Genomic DNA, 10,171 nt, shown 5'->3' on the forward strand with positions numbered 1-10,171 from the left:
CCGATGGTAACCGTCGCCGTGTGTTTAGTCACGAAGAGGTGATGGTGTTGGGTAGGGAGCATGGCAAGTCACTTCAAACTGAGGCTCCGTCTGCGCCCAAAGCTACTGCGAATATTCCAAGTCCGTCGCCGGTTGTGCAGGTGTCGGTAAGGCCCAAACGTAATGTTCAAAAGAAGTGATAGAACTCCTCTCTTTTCCAACCATCCAGTTTAATTGTTACACTATAACAAAGTGCTATGTTTCTTTTAATGCAAATATTGGTTTAATCTTTCTCTAGACAGTGTTAACTTTCCTTTTGCAGTCTACCGACTTTTGATTTTATTATTTTTTCTTGTTTCAATCCTTTATTTCGTAGTGCTGACATTAGTTATGATAGTGACAGTGACAGTTGTCAAATGTCAATCTGTGAAGGATGCGTTCTGATTTTTTGTTTTTAAAATTATCTTTGTAACAGTCGACCGGCAGGTTACGCAATTTTATTTTAGTGAAATTAATTTTAGTAATTAGTTGTAGTTTCCCTCTTATTCTATTATTAGTATTTATTGTTTATATATATTTTATTTAGTATATCTTTGATGTCTGACGACTCATTTTATTCTGTCAGTGACAGTTCTTGTGACTCCTACACATCTATTAATGATACTACTTCAGTAAATAGTTACTTAATTAACGAATGTCAGAGGTACCCAAACTTTTTAAATGTGTGTCATATTAATGCACAAAGTGTTCCCCAACACCATTCGGAATTGTTGGATTTGTTTACTGGTGTTCCTTTTCACGCAATTCTGATAGAACTTTCCTCAACCTCTTTCAGTCTACCGGGCTTTATCTTAATTCGCAATGATCGCACAGGGAAAAGGGCCGGCGGTGTTGCTATATATCTCCGCAGTAACATCCCTTACAAAATAATATTTTCGTCCCCCTCGCCCTATAATAGTAACCCGGAGTTCTTACTACTTGAAATATCTGTCAAAGGGGTTAAAGCCGTTCTGGGGGTAGTCTATTGCCCGCCCACCATTGATTATTCCACTAGTTTGGAAAGTCTTTTGGAATCTGTTTCCTCGGAGTACAAACACCTCATAATCATGGGTGACTTTAATACCAACCTCGTAAAAGATACGGCCAGGTCGCGTGAGTTGAGGGCAATCTTAGAGTCGACCAACATTTCTTGTCTTGACCTAGGTCCAACACATCAGAATGACCACACCGACGATTCATGGCTCGACCTTATGCTCACCTCCTCCGTGGATTTGGTTGCTAACTATGGTCAGGTTGCGGCTCCGGGGCTCTCACGACACGATTTAATTTATCTCTCTTACAAAATTTAACCCCCGAAGCAGCGACCTACTATGGTTTTACTTCGGAATTTTGCGAGGTTGGATAGAGAGAAGCTCAACAGGGATGCACAATCTATAGATTGGACTAGCGTTCTTGAGGCACCGACAGTAGATGATAAGGTTGCTTTGATAAATAAGTCTTTATTACAGCTCTACGACTCGCATGCGCCTTTGAAAGCTGTAAGAGTTAAGCGTCCACCAGCACCGTGGGTAACTATGGGGGTTCGGATGGCAATGAGGCGGCGCGACAGGGCTTTCCGTAAGTATAGAAGAGATCGAAGCGAGGAGAACTGGGGTCTGTACAAGCTTGCAAGAAATCAGTGTAACCAGATGGTGAGAGTTGCTAAACGCCGATACATCTGTGAGAATGTTCTTAACTCTTCACCGGCTAACATTTGGAAGTTTCTCAAATCACTTGGCATAGCTAACTCACCATCCAATGTTTTACCTCCGAATGTGTCTCTGAATGGCCTTAACTCGCATTTTTCGGCAACAACCAGTCTGGCCGATGATGTAAGAAGAGACACTATTCTTAGGATATCTTCCACGCCGGCACTTTCTCCAAATACTTTCTCGTTTTCCCCCGTGACTGAACTCGAAATACTCAAAATTTTTGAGTCCATGAAGTCAAATGCTATCGGATGTGACGGAGTGAGCAGGAAGATGCTCACCTTAATCCTTGATAGTGTTATTCCCATTTTCACACATATAGTTAACTTTTCTTTGTACTCCGGTGTTTTTCCTCTAATTTGGCGTAAGGCTTATATAATTCCTCTTCCTAAAAATCCAAATCCCAGTTTAACAAGTCATTTTAGGCCCATCTCCATTCTCCCTTTCCTTTCTAAAATTCTAGAAGCAGTTGCTCACAAACAAATATCTTCGTTCATCTTTAAAAATAACTGTCTTACTGGATTTCAATCTGGTTTTCGTTCTGGACATAGCACATCTACCGCTCTACTCAAAGTCACTGACGATATCAGGTCTGGCATGGAAAATTCCAAGTTAACGGTTTTAATTTTAATTGACTTTTCCAACGCATTTAACACCGTTGACCACGACATCCTTCTTGCCATTTTATCACAGATTGGGATTTCGGATTCATCACGGGATTGGTTTTCGTCTTATCTTCGTGGTCGCCAGCAGGCGATTTGTATTAAGCAGGCATGTTCTGACTGGTATGATCTGTCGACTGGTGTTCCACAAGGCGGTATACTCTCTCCTTTACTATTTTCACTTTTCATAAATTCCATAACCAACGTCCTGAAATGCTCTTACCATCTGTATGCTGATGACTTGCAACTTTACGCTCAAGCTGATGTCAACTGTTTGGATGACTGCATTTCCACCCTAAACGATGACCTGCGTAGTATTAGTGACTGGTCCAGGCAGTTCGGGGTATCAGTTAACGTGAGCAAATGTCAAGCCATGGTAATAGGTAGCGTCTACCATATGTGTAGCCTCAATATTCATGGTCTTGTACCTATTAAATTCAATGACATTACTATTCCTTTGTCACCTCACGTTAAGGATTTGGGTTTAAATATCGACGATCGACTAAGCTGGGAAAAGCAGGTTAATTTGGTAAGTCGCGACGTTTCCGCCACGCTTCGTTCTCTCTACAGATTTAAGCACTTTCTTCCGTCTAGCACTAAACAAGCTCTTGTGCTCCCTATTATTGATTATGCAGATGTTTGTTACTCTGATGTATCCCAAAATCTTCTGAACAAATTGGATCGACTTCTGAATAACTGTATTCGCTTCGTATATGGACTTCGAAAATATGATCACATTTCCTTGTACCGTTCTCAGCTTAAATGGCTGCCTATCCGCCAGAGAAGATCCCTCAGATCACTCTGCTTGCTTTACTCAATTATTAATGATCCTTGTGCTCCCAACTATTTGAAAAGGTCTTTTCAGATCCTAGGCAGCTCGCACGACCGTAACCTTCGTGCTGCTGAAAATCTGCTCCTGCAGATACCTCCTCACCGTACCGGTTTTATGTCCAATACTTTCGTGGTTACGGCAATTAGACTCTGGAACGCTCTTCCCCTCGATATTAAAAAAGCTCCGAGTAAACTTTCTTTTAAACGGCAAGTTCGGGAATACTTTTTGAAAACTCTTGTTCCATAGGTTTTCCGATTATTGATATAGTCGTATTGTCATATTATATATATGTACGTATATTTTATTTATATCTAAGTACATCTATTAAATTATATATCTAATATCATCTATGTATATAGTTATATATTTTCATATGTATTCGTATTGTTTATAATTAGCGATAGCTATATTAAGTAGTAGTTTTAATTGTTTCGTTTTCTACTGTTGTACCTATCCCAACTGTCTTTTATTATACCCAAAGATTGACTGGTAGATAATGCCTCGCCGCATTAAGTCCGCCTTATGTACCACAATTGTACGTAAAAGATTAAATAAATAAATAAATAAATAAAATCCCTATTCACATTTAAAAAATTATTAAAAAGCCACATTTTTCAGGATTATTTCATTAATAAAAATATTCAGCTCCTATTTGGTATTTTATTATTCATGCGCCTGTAGATGGCTAATGTACCCTATTTTTGCGATGAAAGTCCGAGCACACTGAGGGCAGGTGAGTTTGCCGTCTTGATAGTGATAGGAAATAGCAGCAGGTGGGCGGGCCTTTACACTATCGCGTTTCGCGTCAAGCTTAACTTTACGTTGGACCATGAAATCCCGCACATGGTTGTTTACCACTGTGCACCATTCTGGCCTCTGTGCTGCCAAATGCTCCCACCGTGAAGGCTCTATGTTGCATCTCTTCATATGCCGTTTTTGGACTTCTTTGTCCGGAGGAGTTGTCCGCCCTGCTTACGCTTGCCCTCCTCCAGTTTAGAATAAAAGATGCGCTTTGCCACTCTCTCATCCGACATCCGCGATACGTGACCGCACCACCGAAGTGGCCGGCGCATTAACCTTTAACTATGGACGTGCGGTCTCACAGGCCGCTTGCAGTTTGCGATTCTTGCCTCCCACACCTCCTGCTTACCCCACGCGTATGCCCGTGTCAGTAGCTTCGGTTTTAGTGGAGAAACGACCGTTGAGAGTGAAGAAAACTTCGCCGACTGAATATTGCGTAAGTAAATTCAATTTATAATTTGAGTGCGGTCTGTGAGACCGCGCGTCCTCGTTTGTGTCATAATTTACCGCTGACGTTGTTTTTGTTTGTTTGTATTTAGTAAGTCAAAATGTCAAAAAACTATCAATTTACGACTGCAGGCAAATGAATATCGAGTTTGTCGACTCAGAGAGCCAGTAAAATATTGCGATTAGATGATCCTACTTTTGAAGACGAATTTCAACGATTGCTTTTAGGATCGGATCAGGGCGAGAGCGATGGGGCCGTTGACGATTGTTTGTTTTATGAAGCCGACATTGAAAAAAGTCGTTTGAGTAAAGAAGAGATTATTGAAGTCAGTGGTAGTACCTCCGGAGCGGCATACCGAGATTGTTCAGGTGACGACAATACAAAGACTTATGCAAAGAGTTATGCAAAGACTGCCAATAAATATGGCCAACTTGGGATCTTGTCAAAATTTTTATGTTTAGTTCTGAGAAGATTATATTACGATTTTTATGTTCTTTGTTCCTTATATTTTATTGTGAAAGAAATTAAACTAATTCAAAAAGGCATTTTACTGTGGTTATATACTTATAAAGTGATCTCAAACTAAAAAGTATGAAAAGTGGCTTTGATTGTTATATCGTTAGATTTAATTTATAATAAATATATTTTTCATTAAAATTACTTCTTTCATTTATCTTTAGTAACCCTCCTAAGGGATAAAAACAAAAAATAATACAATACTCATTCATCAAGATAGAAACCAGCCCGTAAATGTAGCGGTCTGTGAGGCCGCACGTCCATAATAGTGTAACAAAAATTGAACGTCCACAGTTAAAGGTTAAGTAAGCCTCAATGCCACCAACATTGGCTCGCCGCAAGACTTTGGTATTTCGTACTCTGTCGGACCATCTGATCTTCATGATACTACGAAGACATTTTAGGTGGAATCGATCAAGAGCAAGTATATGGCAACGATAAAGATACCACGTCTCCGAAGAATATAAGAGATTTGGCAGCACAATTGCCATATAAACAGAAACCTTGGTGGCCAACTTAAGGTCATGTGAACTGAAAACCTCGGAACGCAGCTTGCCGAATGCTGCAGCTGCAGCACCGATCCTGCTGTTGATTTCAGCATCAAGGTCACACTTGGATGTTAAAGTGCTCCCCAAGTAGCGAAATGTATCTACCTGCTTTGCAAATCCTGGCCAAGCTTTATGGTCAGTGACTCACGACCGTGAATGTCTACAGACATCACTTCTGTCTTATTGACACTGATCTTTAGGCGGAACTTGCGGCAGGCTTGGTGTAAACCGGACATCAGCTGCTGGGAAACTGTTTGTAAGACTTCTCTAATCACCACCGCAAAGTATAAAGCAAACAGAGTAGGTGCTAACACGCATCCTTGCTTCACTCCACAAGTAACGGGGAAGAATTCTGTCTGTTCACCGTCTATGGCAACACAACATTGCATGTCGTTATGCAGTAGTCTAAGAAGTCTTATAAACTTTTCCGTGCACCCGAGCTTTTCCAGCACCACCCAAAGCGCTTCACGAGGCACACTGTCGAAAGCTTTCTCCAGGTCAACAAAACAGAGGTACAGTTGACGACCATGCTCCCTGCTCTTTTCCTGTACTTGCCGTACGGCAAAAATTGCTTCACATGTACCTCGATCAGGTCGTAAGCCAAATTGAGTTTCTGGCAAAATCTTTTCCAATGAGGCCTTTAGGCGATTCAGAAGAAGAATTTTGGCAAAGACCTTCCAGTCGAGAGTTGCAGTTAGACTGGTTGTCCTTGTTCTTATATAGAGCACAAATTCGCGACACTTTAAAAGTATCGGGAACGCGCTCTTCTTCCCACATACGTTCAAAGCATCTCCATATCACAACAGCCGTCCGATTGTTTTGTTGCTGTCTAATGGCCGAAACAACCTCGTCGCAGCAGGGGCTCATCCAATTCAATGGCAGAAGAGAGTTGGGGCATTAAACTAATACTGTACAGATCAGCTGATCGATCCACATTGAGCAAGGTGTTAAAGTGCTCCGCCCAGCGTTTTAACACGTCTTCCCTGTATGTCAATAGGTGCCTACCGTCAAGAGACCTTAAAGGAGCCTCTGTACGGTAGGATGTGCCAATCAGCTTACGCACCTCACTGTTAAACTCCCCTAGCTGGTGTGATGTACCCAGTATATACTTATAATCCTAGTATATAGATATTAATCATTGATTCAGTTCAATAAAGGACAGTATTTACTCAGCAGTGACTCGTTTCACTTGTCTCCCAAGTAGCTACCTTACATGGCGACCCTGCCTGTAACAGGAGCGTTAGTGAATACAGACGTGTATCCGTAAAAGGAATTGTTAGTGTAAACATTATAGTTGGTGGCTCGAACTTAATAAAATGGAATATTCCATTTCGAGGTGCTGGACAGCTCATAATCATAACTATTGGTGTTACTCTGAAATTTCAAAAGTCGTTTTAGAAAATGGGTTCAACAAGTTCTAAGGAAAAGGTTGTCATTGCCCAAACTGCTGGTGTTGGAACCAACTCGGCCCGGGCAGAACAATTGCACATTACCACCAACACAATTCTTATTATAATCTGCACGATTTTGGCAATTGGAATCCTGATCGTTCTATTCCAACTTTATAAGCGGTGCCACGCCAAACAAATTGAGCGGCAGATAGATGCAATGCGATTGAGGAGATATTCGAGTATACTTAGAAGAGCTCAGGGAACTGCGGGCCTTCAGACGCAGTCAGGAAGGCCAGAGGTGGTGTAGCCAGAATCATCATCGTGAAATTATCGTGCGATGAAGACAGTTCGAAAATTTACAACCAGCTAAATAAAGAATTATTTTTTTTTCATTCAACTAAGTATCAGTTTAAATCTGCCTTACGAGAATATCTTTTGAAACTCGACCATCGCAAGACGGAGAATCTTTTGACGGGAAGCTATTTCAATCTAAAGGATTGAATTTCATTATGGACAGTTAAAATTTAAATTTATATATTACGCTCACAATCATTCTTATATATAAACACACCCCTACTAAATCCACACTCTCACCATCTATCACATACACACCCTCACACACACCCACCACACAGAACTATTATTACTTTTTTGTTTTATTATTTTTATTATGTTTCCGCTATCAATATCTTTGCCCTGGATTAGCTTACTTTGATCTGTAACTTTTTTCTTTTTTGTTACCACGGTCCTATCCAGGAAATCGTAATTGTATTGGCTTATTCGTTAGTATAATTTTGAAGGCGCACTGACTTCTATGATACAGGTTTTTTCCTAGTTTAGAAGTCAGGGTCCTTATGCTCTGGCCCACATAGCCATGATCCTAAAATGTAAAAAATTGTGATCCTTTTGGTAATAATAAAGATTATTATTATTATTATTAAAAGTGTCTGCATAGTAAAAATAGTGTATGTGCCAGTGTAAAATGGTGATTACGTTGTGAGTCCGCGAGTATACTTCTCAATACCATGAACTGTAAGTAGAATTATGTAATCATATAAGAGGTTGTTCTCGTCAGTATATTAAATATATTATAAAAATATAATACCTATATCTATAAGTTGTATGAAAGTTTTGTTAATTACCGCATTACAATATTTTGTAATAAGTATGTCTGTTTCAATGTATTATGGCCGAAGAATTAGTCCTGATATTGAATGAGCTTAAAAACATAAGAAAATATATAATAAAAATTGGACCCGGTCGTAGAACAGGATTAATTTTAGACACTAAAAGAAACGAAGCGAATAGCGTACTAACGAAGTATAATAATTATTTGGAAGTTTATAAACAGGCATTAAAATAAGGTAAATTTGCGAAAGAAGAAATATCGTTAGTCAATCATATCTCTGACGAATTCAGCAAGTTATATTCTGAAGTTATATCACTGTGTATTGAGCACACGATAGAACAAAGTCCATCTACTAGTACCATGGCGGGAGAAACATTTAACTTAAAAATTGCACTAAGCCTCCTACCAAGTATGAATAATACTGACGAGAACACTAAACAGTTAATAGTTACATGGCATGTATCATGTATCATTGAGCCATTGCATGCGACAAGCTTTGTTCCGCCACCACTTGTCTTTAATTTGTCGAGTCAGCCTACACACTTCTTGGTCACTAGCTTTGACATCCGCAATGCTTCCTCTTTGCCTTGTATGCTGTCGTAGAAGGTCTCGATGTTTATCAAGTGCCGCCCGCAGAACTTCATCATTTTCATCAAACCAGTCTTCATTGCGACGGCATTTATTGCTAATTCCGTTGTGGATGACAGCTTTCTAGACAATGAGTCAGCATATTTCTCCCTTACCTCACGATCTTTCAGTTTTTCCACGTTTAAGTACGCAAGCTTTCTTGTCTGAGACCGACGCGGGCGTAGGAGGCGGATTCGCAGCTTAGTGACAATAAGTCGGTGGTCGGACCAACAGTGCGCACCTCGCATAGCGCGGGTTATCTGCACTTGACTGTAATCTCTTTGCCTCACAATAGCATAGTCGATCAAATGCCAGTGGTGGATCTTGGGTGCATCCATGTCGTTTTGTACTTGGCGGCAAGTCTAAACATAGTGTTGGTAATTGCCGAGCCGTACTGAGCATAAAGACTAAGCAAAAGTTGACCATTGCTATTCATGTTGCCAACACCGTGTCTACCCAAAACTCCGGGCCAAGCCTCATAGTCCCGGCCAACCCTGGCATTGAAATCGCCCAACAAAAGGACCTGCTCTCTGGCGTTTATGCCGTCAAGGCAAAGGGACATTTCCTCGTAAAATTTGTCCTCGATATCATCAGATTTGTCTAACGTAGGCACATAGACACTGATGACATTAAGGTCCTGTCTTTGTCCAGATGAAGGCGCAGCGTGGTTACGCGGTTGGATATGTGAACAGGGTACTCTTTCAATCGCTTTGCTAAGTGATTCTTGATGGCAAATCCTACACCTGATCGCCGAGGTTCGGAGGCAGCAGTACTTTTCCAAAAGAAAGTGTATCCACCACCCGCTTCTACCATCTCTCCTTCATCGGCAAGATGTGTTTCGCTGAGAGCAGCCACATCCACGTTATAGCGATGAAGTTCTCGACCTGCAATGGCGGTCTTGCGTTCAGGACTGGCATTACCATCTCGATCAAGTAGTGTTCTCACGTTCCCCGGGCCGAATGTCATAACCGGTGTCATGTTATTGTTATCAAATTTTCTGTATTTTCGACCACGATTTAAAATGATGCGATGGCAGTCGCGGTTAGTACCACCTATCGAGAGATAGGACGAACATTTTTTAGGGCACCTTTTCTAGCCCCCTCCCTGGCTGAGCAGGGAAAGCAGTACATACATACAGCATATACAAACCACACTCCTTCTTACCTAACTTAGCTTTCACATAAAATCATACACATAATACAAATGCGTAAACAAATTCAAGTAATCAAAATAATATAAATGCATCTAACTAGTTATAATAATTACTACAACCATATAAATTTACCAATACAATACAAATTTTGGCTGGCCTGTTGGTCTAGTGGTTAGTGACCCTGACTGCTATACCGGAGGTCGTGGGTTCGATTCCCACCCAGGACAAATGAATGTGTGATGAGCACGATCATTTGTTCTGTGTCTGGGTGTAATTTATCTATATTATGTATGTATTTAGAAATATATAAGTATGTTTATCAGTTGTCTAGTACTCA

The 10,171-nt window shown here is 40.6% G+C and overlaps 1 pseudogene; it reads right to left on the bottom strand.

Moving 5' to 3' along the window:
• Window positions 1-3,868: 3,868 nt before the first annotated feature.
• Window positions 3,869-9,965, bottom strand: LOC113507509 (annotated as a pseudogene).
• Window positions 9,966-10,171: the final 206 nt, after the last annotated feature.

Source organism: Trichoplusia ni, unplaced genomic scaffold, assembly GCF_003590095.1.
Source record: "Trichoplusia ni isolate ovarian cell line Hi5 unplaced genomic scaffold, tn1 tig00002275, whole genome shotgun sequence".
Taxonomy (NCBI): domain Eukaryota; kingdom Metazoa; phylum Arthropoda; class Insecta; order Lepidoptera; family Noctuidae; genus Trichoplusia; species Trichoplusia ni.